The 16,903-nt window shown below is 45.3% G+C and overlaps 1 non-coding gene across 1 annotated transcript; it reads left to right on the top strand.

Annotated features, from left to right (window-relative positions):
- Nucleotides 1-587: 587 nt before the first annotated feature.
- On the top strand, nt 588-725 carry LOC114817336. Its single transcript, XR_003765196.1, has one exon. It is a non-coding gene; the product is annotated as a small nucleolar RNA SNORA7 (small nucleolar RNA).
- The last annotated feature ends 16,178 nt before the right edge of the window (nt 726-16,903 follow it).

The following is a 16,903-nucleotide window of genomic DNA, read 5'->3' as shown; positions in this document are numbered from 1 at the left end:
GTATTTGTTAAGCACTGACTATGTGCCAAGCACTGTTCTAACTGCAGATACAGGGTAATCAGGTTGTCCCACATAGGGCTCACAGTCTTCATCGCCATTTTACAGATGAAGTAACTGAGGCCCAGAGAAGTGACGTGACTTGCCCAAGGTCACACAGCTGACAAACGGTAGAGCCAGGATTAGAACCCATGACCTCTGACTCCCAAGCCCATGCTCTATCTACTAAGCCACGCTGCTTCTCCTCTTATCAATCGGTGGTATTTATTGAGTGCTTGTGCAAAGCAGTGTACTAAGCACTTTAGAGTGCATAACATAATAGCGTTGAGTTGTACTTTCCAAACGCTTAATACAGTGTTCTGCACACAGTAAGCACTCAATAAATATGATTGAATGAATGAATTGGCGGTTACCATCCCTGCCCACAAGGAGTTTCCAGTCTAGAGGAGTTGAGGAGTTGGGAGTTGGGAAGGGCCTTCTCCTGAAACCATCATCTAACTTGTCATCATTGACACTCTCCTTTCTTGAGCTCCTCCTATTTCTCTTGTTACTCATTCTCAGTTTCTTCTGAGGGCTCCTCCTCTGCTCGCCCCCTCTCATGGTCGCTCCCGGAGAGTTTCCAGTACTTTACCAGTCTCGACTATGGGAGGGAGAGTCAAGCGGAAGCATACCCATTCCATTCCTAGCTTGGGCAGTGGCTAGTGAGTGGAAGGCAATCTGCCACAAGTCAAAACTCACCTGTGCTGGGCAGTAGCAGCATGGAAGAGAGTTGAGGGGGGACACTCAAGTTTACTGTGGGGAAGGAGGCAGTGGTAAACCACTTTCAGATTTTGACCAAGAAAACTCTGTGGATACACTACCAGATGATTGCAGATGGAGATGGAGCATTCTGGAAGAGATGTGTCCATGGCGTTATTATGGGTCGGAGATGACTCAACAGCATAAAACAAGATCTCTGCCTTCCACCCCTAACTGAGGGAGTCCTCAAAGTTCAGTTCTGTGCCCCCTTCTAATTTCCATTTACATCAACTCCCTTAGAGAACTCATTCACTCCCATGCCTCAATTACCATATGTGGATGATTCCCACATTTACAACTCCAGCCCTGGCCTCTCCATTTCTCTGTGGTATCATATTGCCTCCTGACTTCAGGACATCTCTTTTTGGATATCCTACTGACACCTCTAACTTAATATGTTCTAAACCAAACTCCTCATCTTCCCAACCAAAATCTGTCTTCCCCATGAATTTCCCATCATTGTAGACAACGCTTCCATCCTTCCTGTCTCACAAGCCCATAACATTGGTGTTATCCTCAACTTATCTTTCTCATTCAACCCTCGTATTAAATCAATCTTCAAATCTTACTGGTTCTATTTTCGACATATTGCTAAAATCTGTCCATTCTTCTCCAGCCAAATTGCTACCAGGAATTTATCCTATCCCGTCTTGACTAATGCATCAGCCTCCTTGCTGACCTTCCTGCCTCCAGTCCTTATTTCACCCTGCTGCCCAGATCATTTTTCTACAAAACTGTTCAGTCCATGTTTCCCCACTTCTCAAGAACCTCCAGTGGTTGCCCAGCCATCTCTAAAATGAACAGAAAGTCCTTGCCATTGGTTTTAAAGCATTCGATCATCTTGCCCCTCGAAAAAAGTTGTGGATTGATAAATTACTGGCCTTTCTCAACCAAGGTATAACCATGGTACATTACTTTCCCTATTTTTTTATGGGTAAATTTTCTCTGTGGGCTGATTGGCTTGTTTTTTTTTATTTTCATAATGGTTTTTAAGCACTACAGTATGATGTGCCAAGCCTTGTTTTAAGCACTGGGACAGGAACAGGGTGATCAGGATGGACACGGTTTCTGTCCTACATAATGCTCAGGTTCTAAGTTGGCTTCTCCAAAGAGGCCTCTCCAATGTTATGGTCGTAAAACAAACCTCTGCACTTCAAAATTATGCATGATCTTTCCCTGGACACAAGATAAAATGTGATAAAGGAAAATTTCTAAAGATGAGAGGTTTCCAGATGAAATCAGTCCATTTGCAGAAACTGACACTTGTTTCAACTAAAAATTTGCTTTAGTCTAGACTGTAAACTCGTGTGGGCAGTCAGTCAATTGAATTTATTGAGAGCTTTGTGTGCAAAGGGCACTGTACTAAGCCCTAGGGAGAGTTCAAAATAAAGATAAACACTTTCCTGAAGGACTGTGTCTACAACTCTGTTGTAATATACTCTCTCAAGCACTTGGTACAGTGTTCTGCACACAGTAAGCACTCAATAAATATCACGGGTTGATCCTATCTTACCTCACTGATTTCATTCTTCAACCCAGCAGGCTCACTTGGCTCCTCTAATGCCACCCTATCCACTTTTACTTCCATCTCGTCTATCTCCCCACTCCCTCGGTGCCCACGTCCTGCCTCTGACCTGGAACTCCCTCCTGCTTCAAATCTGATAAACCAAGATTTTCCCCACCTTCAAAGTGTTATTGAAACAACACATCCTGCGAGATTCTTTCCCTGTATTAGCCCTTATTTCCCTAACTCTCACTCCCTTCTACATCACTCTTGCACTTGGATTTGCACCCTATTATAATAATAATAATAATAATGTTGGTATTTGTTAAGCGCTTACTCTGTGCAGAGCACTGTTCTAAGCGCGGGGGTAGACACAGGGGAATCAGGTTGTCCCACGTGGGGCTCACAGTCTTCATCCCCATTTTCCAGATGAGGGAACTGAGGGCCAGAGAAGTGAAGTGACTTGCCCAAGGTCACACAGCAGACAAGTGGCAGAGCCGGGATTCGAACTCATGACCTCTGACTCCAAAGCCCGGGCTCTTTCCACTGAGCCATGCTGTGTTAAGTGTTTACTATGTGCCAAGCACTGTTCTAAGGGTTGGGGTAGATACAAGTAAATCGGGTTGTCCTCCATGGGGCTCACAGCCTTCATCCCCATTTTACAGATGCAGTGACTGAGGCACAAAGAAGTTAAATGACTTACCCAAAGTCACACAGCTGATAAGTGGCAGAGCCAGGATTAGACCCAAGACCTCTAACTCCCAAATCCAAGCTCTTTCCACTAAGCCACGCTGCTTCTTATTCACCACTTATTTGGCGCTTCCTCAGCCCCCAGAACATATTCACATTTAGTACAGTGCTTTGCACACAGCAGTCCTCAATAAATATGATTGAATGAGTGAATGAATGATTGAATGAATAGCCATAATTCTTTTAAGGTTGATCCCCCGAACTAGGCCCTCTCAGGATTATAACTGGAGAGTTTCCAGTACTCTACCAGTCTCAGGTCCAGCTATGGGAGGCAGAGGAGAGGCATACCCATTCCATTCCTTGCTTGGCTAGTGAATGGAAGGCAATCTGCTATATGTCAAAACTCTCCTAATAATAATAATAATAATGTTGGTATTTGTTAAGCACTTACTATGTGCAGAGCAGCACTAATCTAAGCACTGGGGTAGATACAGGGTAATCGGGTTGTCCCACGTGAGGCTCACAGTTAATCCCCATTTTACAGATGAGGTAACTGAGGCACAGAGAAGTGAAGTGACTTGCCCACAGTCGCACAGCTGACAAGCGGCAGAGCCGGGAGTTGAACTCATGACCTCTGACTCCGAAGCCCAGGCTCTTTCCTCTGAGCCACGCTGCCTCCCCAACAGAATGGGAGAGAGTCGAGGGCAGAGACCCAGGTTTACTGCACAGAAGAAGGTGACAGTAAACCCCTTCCATATTTTTACCAAGAAAACTCAGTGGATACACTACCAGAACGAATGCAGTTGTAGGTGAGGCATTCTGGGAGAAATGTGTCCATGGAGTCCTATGGGTCGGAGACAAATCGACAGCATAAGACAGGACACCTCATCTAGACTGTAAGCTCCTTGTGGGCAATGAATGTATCTACCATCTCTGTTATACTGTACTCTCCCAAGTGCTCTGTGTCTAATTCCCCACTCTGTACTCTTTCTCAGCACCATGTTCAGTGTTCTGCCCATAGGGAGTGCTCAACAAATATGATGGCTACTACAAATGTAGGGGCCCAAACCGAGAATGCCTACTGTTTGCAGAGTACTGTACTAAGCACTTGGAAAGTACAATTCAGCAAGAGAGACAATCCCTGCCCACATAATGATGATAAAGATAGTGATAATGATGATAATAATAATAGTATATGCACATATTAAGTGCCTATCAGTCAGTTAGCCAGTCAACTGTATTTATTGAGCACTTACTGTGGGCAGAGCACTGTACTAAGCTCTTGTGAGAGTAGAGAACAGACACTTTCCCTGCCCACAGTGAGCTTACATTCTAGAGACAGTGTACTAAGCCCTGGGATTTATACAAGATAATCAGCTCAGACACTTTGGACTTAATAGTAATGACTTTAATTATGGTACTTGCTAAGCACTTATTATGTGCCAACCAATGCTCCAAGTGCTGGGGGAGATACAAGCTAATCAGGTTGGATAAGTGGAGCTCATGGTCTTAATCCCCATTTGACAGAAGAGGGAACTGAGGCCCAGAGAAGTGAAATGACTTGCCCAAGGTTACACAGCAGACATGTGGCAGAGCCAGGATTAGAACCCAGGTCCTTATCCCCATTTTACAGTTGAAGAAATCGAGGCATAGAAAAGTGAAGAGGCTCTCCCAGAATCACCCAGAAGGCCAGAGTTGGGATAAGAGTCCAGGTTTCCTAAGGAGTGGCCCCAAGCCCCTCTCTGAGGGCTTAATTGACGGTTGAATCAACCGCATTAATCTTGGGCCTCATAGCCTTCTCTCTCAGATGTGAACTTGCTCTTTGTCTCATTCGCTTTTCTCTCCGTGTACCAAACACCTCTTCCATCTGCAATTGTCTTCTTGGGAGAAGAAGGCGATAAATGATTTCCCCCGGAAGGCTCAGGCGAGAGGCTGCATCTGTTTCTGGGCAAGGACTCCTGTTCCAGCTGGGCTGGCCGGAACACAAGACTATTCCGCGGCTGGATGCCGGTGGGGGTGGCGGGGGACTGCCGGTGGGGGGCCGCCAGTGGGGGGCCGTGGGGGCCAAAGTCAGTAGCTTGGCTGGCCTCAGGACTCGGGAGCCCCCTGGCCATGAGCCATTGGCTCCAAACCCAAGACCACATGGGCCTGAGCGAGTGGGCTCTATCTCCCATCATCCTGCTCGCAAGCTGGCCCACGGACCCATGCTGTACCAGCCCCCCACAGCCCCTTAACAACTCAGCCCCTGCCTGTCTGGCCTAGGGGTCGCTTCCGCCCTCGACTTGGCCAAGGACCGGCTGAAATCACTCACTCAATCATATTTATTGAGTGCTTACTGTACGCAGAGCACTGTACTAAATGCTTGGATTCATTCAATTGTATTTATTGATTGCATACTGTGTGCCAAGCATTGGATTAAATGCTTGGAAGAGTACGATGTAACAATAAACAGACACGTTTCCTGCCCCCAACGAGCTTACAGTCCAGAAGGGGAGACAGACGTTAATCTAAATAAATAAGCAAATCATATGTCTTGAGTACTTAGTGTGTTCAGAACACTACTAATTGCTTGGGAGAGTACAGTATAACACAGTTGGTAGACATGTTCCCTGCCCAAAAGGAATTTAGAGTCTAGAGGGGAATACAGACATGAATAAAAATAAATAAATTATAGATATGTACATAAGTGCTGTGAGGCTAAGGGACAGGTAAATAAAGAGTGCACAGCCAAGTGCAAGGCAGAAGGAGAGAGGGAAATGAGGGATTAGTCAGGGAAGGCCTCTTGGAGGAGTTGCGACCTTAATAAGGCTTTGAGGGTGGGTAGAGTGATCACCTATTGGATATGAAGAGGCAGAGACTTCCAGGCTAGAGGTAGGATATGGGTGAAAGGGCGGTGGCGAGATAGTTGAGTTGAGTACAGTGTTTGAGGAGTGAAGTTTGTAGCCTGGGTTGTGGTAGGAAATCAGAGAATTAAGGTAGGATAGGGCACGGTGACCTAGTGCTTTAAAGTCAATGGCTAAGAGTTTCTATTTGGTGGATGGGCAACCACTGGAGGTTCTTGAGGAGTGGGGGAATCCTCTAGAATGCAATCTCGTTGTGGGTAGGGAATGTATCTACTAAGTCTGTTATATTATACTCACCCAAGCACTTAGTACAATATTCTGCACACAGTAAAACCTCACTACTTATGATTTAACGATTGATTGTTTGGAAGAGCAACCAGTGAGGTTCTTGAGGAGTGGGGAAACACGAACTGAATAGTTTTGCAGAAAAATGATCTGGGCAGTAGAGTGACGTATGAGCTGAAATGGGGAGAGACAAGAGGCAGGGAGGTCAGAAAGGAGGGTGATGCAGGAGTCACAGTGGGATAGGATGAGTCCCCAAGATCAACTGGGTAGCAGTTTGGATGGGAAGGAAAGGGAAAATTTTAGCAATGTTGATGAAGGTTGAACTGACAGGGTTTGGTGACATTGAATATGTGGGTTGATTAAGAGAGATGAATCAGGGATAATGACAAGATAATGGGCTCATTCATTCATTCCATAGTATTTATTGAGCGCTTACTATGTGCAGAGCACTGTACTAAGCGCTTGGAATGTATAAATCGGTAACAGATAGAGACAGTCCCTGCCCTTTGACGGGCTTACAGTCTAATCAGGGGAGACAGACAGACAAAAACAATAGCAATAAATAGAATCAAGGGGATGAACATCTCATTAAAACAATAGCAAATAAATAGAATCAAGGTGATGTGCATCTCATTAACAATAATGGAATCAAGGTGATGTACATCTCATTAAAATAAAACTGGGAGGATGGTTAACTGGAGGTGTCTACAGTGATTGAAAAGTCAAGGGGAGGGCAGGATTTAGTTGGGAAGATGACGAGTTCTGTTTTGGACTTAAGTTTGAGGTGTAGCTAGGGCATCTATGGCATAGTGGATAGAGCACAGGCCCGGGAGTCAGAAGGTTGTGGGTTCTCATCCCAGCTCTGCCACTTGTCTGCTCTGTGTCCTTAGTCAAGTCACTTCACTTCTCTGTGCCTCAGTTACCTCATCTGTAAAATGAGGATTGAAACCGTGAGCCCTACCATGGGACAGGGATAATTTCCAACCTGATTTGCTTGTATCCACCCAGCACTTAGTACAGTGACTGGCGCACGGTAAGCACTTAACAAATACCACAATTATTATTATTATTCTTTCATCCAAGTAGAGTTGTCCTGAAAGAAGGAGGAGATATGAGGCTACAGAAAAGTTGGGAGGTCAGCAACGGAGAAGTCGATTTGGAAATCATAAGCTCCCTCTAGGCAGAGAGCTAGTTGTGGGTAGGGAAAATATCTATCAGTTCTGTTGTATTGTACTCTCCCAAGAGCTTAGTAGAGTACTCTAAACACAATAAGCACTAAATAAATACGATTGATTGATTGATGGTAGTTGAAGCCATAGATGCAAGTGAGTTCTCCAAGGGAGTGGGTGTAGATGGAGAATAGAAGGAGACCCAGAACTGAACCTTGAGAAACTTCCACATTTGTGGTGGGGCGAGAGGCAGAGGAGGAGGCCATGAAAGAGACTGAGATTGAGTGGCCAAAGAGCTAGGAGAAGAACCAGGAGAGGCTGAAAGAAGTGATCCACATGTGCTCCCTAAAAACTGGATCCTTTGGGAACGCTAACACCCCGAAGCCACCTGAACCTTCTGTCCAATGGCCAGCCCTGATCTGATAGTAATAACCATCGTAGTGATGTGTTCTCTTGAGCACTTACTATGTGCCTGGCACTGACTGAGCACTGGGTAGATACAATGTGAGCAGATAAAAAAAGCAGTCACATTCCCACAAGGGTCTCACAGTCTATGGGGAAGAGAGAGCAGGTTTTTGATCCCCATTTTCCAGATGATGTGCAGAGTAGTTAAGTGACTTCCTCAAGGTCACCCAGTGGGCAAATGGCAGAGTTGGGACTAGAACCCAGGTCTTCTGATTTTCAGTTCTGAGTTTTTTCTTCTTGGCCTAGTGGATAGAACATGGACCTGGGAGTCAGAAAGATGTGGGTTCCCATCCTGGCTCTTCCACTTACCTGCCATGTGCCCATGGGCAAGTCACTTCACTTCTCTGTGCCTCTGTTATATCATCTGTAAAATGGGCATTAAGAGTGTGAGCCCATGTGGGCCAGGGACTGTGTCCACCTCAATTTGCTTGTATCCATACCAGTGGTTAGTACGGTGCTGGGCACATAGTAAGCACTTCGGAAATACCGTAAATATTATTTTTGTTATCATTATTATTACTGCTAATCATGATGATAAGAATAATGATAAAGATATGATAATGAGGCTCAGCCTCTCTTCCCCTGCTTTGTGGGTCAACCCCTCCCCAAGCAGCCCCTACCACCCCTGGGAGAGTCCAGCAAGACAGGGCCTTGTCCTGAGGGTTGAGCCATCCTCCCTTGGGAAAGGAGCCAGAGGGCTGTGAAGCATAGGCCTGAGAGTTAGAAGGACCTGGATTCAAATCTTGTCTTCTGTGTGACCTTGGGCAAATCACTTCACTTCTCTGGTCCTCAGTTACTTCATGTGTCCAGTCTCCTCACATGAAGCAGCGTGGCTCAGTGGAAAGAGCCCGGGCTTGGGAGTCAGAGATCATGGGTTCGAATCCCGACTCTGCCACTTAGCTGTGTGACTGCGGGCAAGTCACTTGACTTCTCTTTGCCTCAGTTCCCTCATCTGTAAAATGGAGATGAAGACTGTGAGCCTCATGTGGGACAACCTAATTACCCTGTACCTACCTTAGCGCTTAGAGCAGTGCTCTGCACATAGTAAGCGCTTAACAATACCAACATTATAGAGAAGCAGCGTGGCTCAGTGGAAAGAGCCTGGGCTTCGGAGTCAGAGGTCATGGGTTCGACTCCCTGCTCTGCCACTTGTCAGCTGTGTGACTGTGGGCAAGTTACTTAACTTCTCTGGGCCTCAGTTCCCTCATCTGTAAAATGGGGATTAAGACTGTGAGCCCAACGTGGGACAACCTGATTCCCCTGCATCTACCCCAGCGCTTAGAACAGTGCTCTGCACATAGTAAGCGCTTAACAAATACCAACATTATCATTATTATGTGCCTCTGACTGCAAAAAAAACATTGTGCAACTTTGCCCATCAGTGCAAACTTTTCATTTTGAGTATAGGGGCAAAGAGGAATCAGAGATTTTAGGGAGGGCAAGTCACTTCACTTCTCTGGGCCTCAGTTACCTCATCTGTAAAATGGGGATAAGAGTGTAAGCTCCAAATGGGACAGGGACTGCATCCATCCTGAATAATGTGTATCTACTCCAGCACTTAGAACAATGCTTGGCAAATAGTAAGTGCTTAACACGTGCCACTATTATTAACATTAATATTATAATTATTATGACCCACCTTTCTCCAGCCCTCCTGGGATAGCCCCAGCTCTTTTCTCTGAGGGCACGTTCCAGTTGGCAGCAGTGCAGCGACTGACCACTGACCCCCGCTCAATGGTGCAGATCAAGACAGTCACCGTCTGGTGCTGGTGCCGGTGCAGGGACGTCCAGCTGAGATTCTGCCATCCCTCCTTGCTGAGTTCAGCTGCAAAACCTGGCCAGGGACACAGAGCTGTCAGTTCCTTCCCCAAGGCTACTTGCACCCCCACACGCAACCCTTGCTGGACATTGACTTCATTGAAACCCCTCCGCGATGGAGAGAAATGGGGGCGTGACGTTTTAGAAATTTTTTGCTTTGGGGAAGCATGGATGGAGCCACAAGTAGATCCCTTTTCCAACAACGGTGGGCAAATCTGGAAAATTAAGATCTCGGCCCATCAGAGAGTTGTCCTGGAGGATACGTGGGGATCACAGCCTCGTCCTGGACATTTGGGTGTAGTGCTCAATAAGTACTGTTTGGTTAATTTGTGACCTAGTGGACAGAGGAACACAGGCCTGGGAGTCAGAAGGACCTGGTTTCAAATTCTGGCTCCTCCACTTGTCTGCTGTATGATTTTCAGCAAGTCACTTCGTTTCTCTTCTCCTCATTTCCCTCATCTGTAAAGAGGATTAAAACCGTGACCCCTGTGTTGGACAGGGACTGTGTCCAACCTGATTACCTTGTATCTATCCCTGAGCTTAGAACAATGCCTGGCACGTAGTAAGCACTTAACAAATACCACAACTACTATAATTATTATTGATTGATTGGGAGGCCATTTGGAAAGAAGCTGATTCCAAGTCATTGAATCAGTTAATCAATCCTATTTGTTGAACACTTACTGTGTGCAGAACACTGTACTAAGCACTTAGAAGAGTGCATTATAACAATAGACAGATTCCTTGCCCAAAATGAGCTTAAAATCTAGAGGGGGAGATGGACATTAATATAAATAAATTAAATTTCAGATATGTACATAAGTGCTGTGGGGCTGGGAATGGGGGATGAATAAAGGGAGCAACCCCCAGGGTGACTCAGAAGGCAATGGGAGAATAGGAAAGAAGGCCTTAGTCAGGGAAGACCTCTTGAAGGAGATGTGCCTTCAGTAAGGCTTTGAAGCGGGGATACTTTTCATTGCCATTTCTGGTACTTTTCACTGCCATCCAGATTAGCTGGATCATGGCCTCCACTCCTAGGAGGGTATGTGGGGAAGTGACCTGGTGGGGAGCGTGGTGGAGGGAGGTGGCAGATGAGGAGACAGAAGAGTGTCTAGCCTCCTCTCATGTCCCTCTGACTGCAAACAAAACCTTGTAGGACTTTGCCCATCAGTAAAATCTTTTCATTTCTAGTGTGGGGGCAAAAAGGAGTCAGAAATTTTAGGGAGGGTAAGAGTGGGCAAGGGGCAGGCTTCAGAGAGCTAACAAGCCAGAAAGCTGTCACCATTTTCAGCCCCAATTGATAATTGCCAGGCCCTGGCAGAGAGCTGGCAGTTCCTGTTGGAAAGCTGCCGGGGCTGGGGGAAGAGAGATGTCTGATTATCCCTATGAGTTCATTCAATCAAATTTATTGAGTGCTTACTGTGTGAAGAGCACTGTACTAAGAACTAGAAAGAGTACAAAAGAACAATAAACAGATACATTCCCTGTCCACAAAAAAATTACAGTCTAAGGAGTTGTCACCTGTAGTCAGGGATGGCCACCAATGCCCTGTGCAGATACCTGGACCGGCCACCCACAGTCAGACTACATCACAGAACTTTCTCCTGACACCATTTTGTTATCCCACACTAGACTGTAACCTCCCTGTGGGCAGGGATTAGGTCTAACACCTATATTGTATTTTATACTCCCACATCCTTAATACAGTGCTCTAAACACATTAAGTACTCAGTAAATACCATTGATTGATTGATTGCATTTAGGCATGACTTCTTTGCCAATTAACTTCTCTAATAAACACTGAAAAATAGCCACTATTATCTAGAATGATGATGATGATGATGATGATGATGATGACATTTATTAAGCTCTTACTATGTGCCAAGCACTGTATTAAGTGATGAGGTAGATACATGATAATCAGTTTGTACACAATCCCTGTCCCTAAGGGGGACTTTTAAATGGCCATTTTGCAGATGAGGACACTGAGGCACAGGGAAGTTAAATGACTTACTCAAGGTCACACAACAGGCAATTGGCAGAGCCATAAAAACCAAGTTTCTCTGACTTTCAAGCTAATGTCTTTTTCATTAGGCCATGCTGCCTCTCTAGGAGATTGAAAACTCCTGTTACAGGCAAATTCTTATGACCCATCAACCATCCTAAGGACTTCATCTCTATTTGGATGTCCTGCCAACACCCCAGACCTAACATGTCCAAAAAATAACTCCTTGCCTTCCCACCCAAACCCTGTCCTCCCCATCACTTTCCCATCACTGTAGACAAAATCACCACCTTCCCTGTCTCAAAAGCCCGTAATCTTGGAGTTATCCTCGACTCATCTCTCTAATTCAACCCACATATTCAATCTTTCGCCAAGTTCTGTCGGTTCAATCTTCACAACATCACTCAAATTCACCCTTTCCTCTCCATTCAAAGTGATGCCACATTAATCCAAACACTTATTCTACCCCATCTTGAGTTCTGCATCAGCCGACTTGCTGACCTTCCTGCCTCCTGTCCCTCCCCACTTCAGCTAACACTTCACTCTACTGCCCAGATCATTTTTCTACAAGACCATTCAGTCCATGTTTCACCACACCTCAAGAACTTCCAGTGGTTGCCCATCCACCTCCACATCAAACAGAACTTCCAATAACCAGGACTCAGTCTCCTTCCTCTCAATATCCTTTCTCCCTCCTATCTTACCTCTCTAATATCCTACTACAACCCAGCACACACACTTCACTTTTCTAAGGCCAACCTACTCAGTGTACCTTGATCTGATCTACCTCGCCACTGACCCCTTGCCCACCACCTGCCCCTAGCCTGGAACTCCCTTCCCCTTCATATCTGACAAGCCATCACTCTCACCAGGTTCAAAGCTTTATTAAAAGCACATCTCCTCCAAGAGGCCTTCCCTGACTAAGCTCTCATTTCCTCTTCTCCCACTCCCTATGCGCAGTCCTTGCACTTGGATTCGCACGCTTTTTTACTCCCACCCACAGACCCACAGCACTTATGGGAGTATCCGTAATGTATTAATTACACCTAGGAGAAGCAAGGATATGTACATATGTGTTCTGAGAGTGGAGGTAGAGTGAGTGTCAGAGTGCTCGGAGGTGAGGATTCATGTGCCTAGGCAGTGCAGGACGGAAGGATAGAATCGAGAAATGACAGGTTAGTCAGGGAAGGCTTCTGGGAGGAGATGTGATTAACAGTCAGACTTTGAAGATGGGGAGAATGCTGGCCCGACAGATATATAAAGGGAGGGAGTTCCAGACAGGAGAGAGGTCATGAATGAGGGGTCGTGGTGAGAGACAAGATCAAGTCACAGTATGAGTTAGTTGGTGTTATAAGAATGGTATGCAGAATGGCCTAGTGGAAAGAATGCAGGCTGTGAGTAAGAGGACACGAGTTTAAATCCCAGCTCCATTGTGTACCTGCTATGTGATCTTGGGCATGTCATTAATAATAATAATTATGGTATTTGTTTAGTGCTTACTATGTGCCAGACACTGTACTAAGTGCTGGAGTAGATGCAAGCAAATTGAGTTGGACATAGTCCCTATCCCACGAGAGGCTCACAGTTTCAATTCCCATTTTACAGATGAGGTAACTGAGGCACAAAGAAGTAAAGTGATTTCCCCAAATCACTCCACGGGCAAGTGGTGGAGCTGGGATTAGAACCCAGGTCCTTCTAACGCCTAGGCCCGTGCTCTAACCACTAGGCAACACTCCTTCTCCATTAAGTCACAAATCACTAAGCTTCTCTGTGCCTCAGCTTCCTGTACTGCAAAATGGGGATTAAATGCCTTTTCTCCCTCCTACTTAGACTGCGAACCCCAAGTGGTATCTGAGTGTTTTATCTGCAATTGGTTATTATAAATTAGCGGACTGAGGTGTAGTGGCAGAGGAGTGAGGATAGGTAGGAGTTTAATGTCGGCAGGGAAAGTGTCTACCAACTCTATTGAATTGTACTCTTCCAGGCGGTTAGTATACTGCTCTGCACACAGTAAGCATTGTAATGAATACCATGGATTGATTGGTTGAATGAGTGAGAGTATTGATATCTTTAGGGTCTGACTTGGAGAAGAACACAGGCCATCTAATAGTGGTTGCATTAGTTGTTGCATTTTTTGAGCACACAACGGGTACAATATACTGTGCTCATCTGAGCTTTAAACTGTATGGGCCCAGAGGGATTTTATGGCTTTCGTCAATCAATCAACCAATCGATACTATTTATTGACCTCTTACTCTGTGCAGAGCAGTTGGGAGAGTACAACAGAGTTAGCAGACACAATTCCTGCTGTCAACAAGCTTGTCATCTATCAGAGGCAGACAATAAAATAATAATAATAACAATAATAATAATAATAATGTTAATGTTGGCATTTGTTAATGCCGACTATGTGCCAAGCACTGTTCTAAGTGCTGGGAATCAGGTTGTCCCACAAGGGAATCAGGTTGTCCCACGTGGGGCTCACAGTCTTAATCCCCATTTTACAGATGAGGTAACTGAGACACAGAGAAGTGAAGTGACTTGCCCACAGTCACACAGCTAACAAGTGGCAGAGCCAGGAGTCAAACCCATGATCTCTGACTCCAAAGCCCGTGCTCTTTCCATTGAGCCACGCTGCTTATCTAAAAAAAAATTTGGAAATCCTTCGAGCCAGAATCGAACCAGCAACCTAAGGATGACTATGGGAAATTCTGCTACAATCCTTCACTCTACCAACTGAGCTATTGAAGAACTTACTAGTAAGAAAAGCAACCAAGTTTAAATGATAGACATAAATTATGTGGGGTGAAGGGGAAGGAGGGGGAAGAAGGTGAGGCGAGTCCCCAAATTCTTAAGGGCTGAGGACTCAATCAATCAATCAATCAATCAGTCATTCAATGAGTTGGTAAACGAGATCCCAGTCCACAAAGAGTTTACATACTAGAAGGGGAGACGGACAGAGATTAAATTAAATTACAGATGGGCATATTCATAAGTGATATAGATTTGGGGGTGGGTTGAATATCAAAGTGGTTAAGGAATACAGACCCAAATGCATGCATAATGAAGGAGGGAGGGCTTAAACAGGGATGGCTTCTTGGAGGAAGTAGGATTTTAAGAGGATTTTGAAAGTGGGGAGAGTGGTGGTCTATCAGATGTGAGGGAGGAAGGAATTCCAGGCCAGAGGGAGGGTGTGAACAAGTAAGCAGTGGTAAGAAAGATGAGAAGAGCAAAGCGCGAATACTGAGTTTTAATAGATCATGGAGATCAGATCTCCGAAGTACTTAGTACAGTGCTCAGTATATAGTAAGTGCTCAATAAATATGGATGAGAGGGATGAAACAAGATAATACCACTATTGTTATTATTAAGATTATGGGCTTGTGAGATTGGGAAGGTACTGGTGTGGTCAAGAAGTAGCATGGCGCAGTGGAAAGAGCACGGGCTTTGGAGTCAGGGCTCATGAGTTCGAATCCCACCTCTGCCACTTGTCAGCTGTGTGACTGTGGGCAAGTCACTTAACTTCTCTGGGCCTCAGTTCCCTCATCTGTAAAATGGGGATTAAGACTGTGAGCCCCACATGGGACAACCTGATTCCCCTGTGTCTACCCCAGTGCTTAGAACAGTGCTCTGCACATAGTAAGCGCTTAACAAATACCAACATTATTAGGTATGGGAAGTCTGGGGAAGAACAGGTTTGCACTCCAAACAAAGGTAACACAGTATGGGGAGGAATAAAATGGGGAGACAGGTAATTAGACAGGGAAGGTTTCCTGGAGATTTGATTTTAAGAGGGCTTTGAGGGTGGGGAGAGTGGTCTGCCTGGAGGTAAGGAGAAGAATCTTGTCTATCTCATTGCCAACCCCCTGCCCATAATCTTCCTCTGGCCAGAAATTCCCTCCCTCTCCATATACATAGCCCACCACTATCCCCACCTTCAAACCTTTAGTAAAAATCACATCTCCTCCAAGAGACCTTCCCCAGTTAAGCTTTTAGTCCCCCAAGCCTTCTCTCCCCTTGCACTTGGATCTGCACCCTTTTAGCACTTAATATTCACCCCACTCTCAGCCCTACAACACGAACATACATATCTGGGTTTTTTTTACCTTTATTTATTTCAATATAATAATGTTGGTATTTGTTAAGTGCTTACTATGTGCAGAGCACTGTTCTAAGCGCTGGGGTAGATACAGGGTTATCAGGATGTCCCACATGAGGCTCACAGTAATCCCCATTTTCCAGATGAGGGAAATGAGGCCCAGAGAAGTGAAGTGACTTGCCCACAGTCACACAGCTGACAAATGGCAGAGCCGGAATTCGAACTCATGACCTCTGACACCCAAGCCCGAGCTCTTTCCATTGAGCCACGCTGCTTCTCTAATCTGTTTCACCCTCTAGACTGTAAGCTCCTTGTGGGCTCCTCATATCTACCAACTCTGTTGTACTGTGCACAAAGTAAGCCCTCAATAAATATGATTGATTGATTGATTGGCTGATTAAATTAACTAGACCTTTGGTCTTGGACAATGTGAGGTGACAAGGAGCAAAGACTGAGGGCATGGTGGAAGGCAATTTCTAATCCAAAATGTTCTGTGAGATGAAGATCCAATAAAGCTCATCCACACCACTGCCTCCAGCAAAATCCATTCCTCAACCAGGAAAAACAGGCATAATGGTTGTGTGCTGGAAGTAGAACTTCTAATTTTCATGAATTGACATATCTCATAATAATAGTAATAGTAATTGTATTTGTTAAACTCTTACTATGTGCCAGACACTGTACTAAACTCTGGGGTGGATACCAGCAAATCAGGTTGGATGCAGTCCCTGTCCCACATGGGGCACTCAGTCTCAATCCCAATTTTACAAATGATGTAACTGAGGCACAGAGAAGTGAAGTAACTTGCCCAAGGTCACACAGCAGACAAGTGGCAGAGTTGGGATTAGAACTCCTGACCTTCTGACTCCCAGGCCTGTTCTCCATCCACTAAGCCATGCTGTTCTCTGACCCAAGAGACAGTTAATTTTTTTAAAAAACCCCAAGAAATACATACCAATGGCATGAACTGTGGTGACTCGTTTCCTGACTGGAAGCCAAAGTCTCTGCTCGTCACGGGCCTAAAAGAAAAGTGCTGTGGTTGCTGTTTGGTTGACCTAGCGAACAAAACCAGTGGCAGAGGAGGACGCTGTCAAAGGAAGGTTGTTAAAAGTTCAGACTAACTTTGGTCAGCTTCGAACTGTCTCCACGGCAATTTACAGCCTACCGATTTGAAGGAGGGGTATGTCTCTTTAAACAGGGCTTTTTTTCTTTTTTTTTTTTTTTAGGAAA

This window comes from Ornithorhynchus anatinus, chromosome 1 (genome assembly GCF_004115215.2).
Source record: "Ornithorhynchus anatinus isolate Pmale09 chromosome 1, mOrnAna1.pri.v4, whole genome shotgun sequence".
NCBI lineage: Eukaryota > Metazoa > Chordata > Mammalia > Monotremata > Ornithorhynchidae > Ornithorhynchus > Ornithorhynchus anatinus.
Note: the sequence above shows the minus strand (reverse complement) of the source record. Positions and strands in the feature narration are given on the sequence as shown.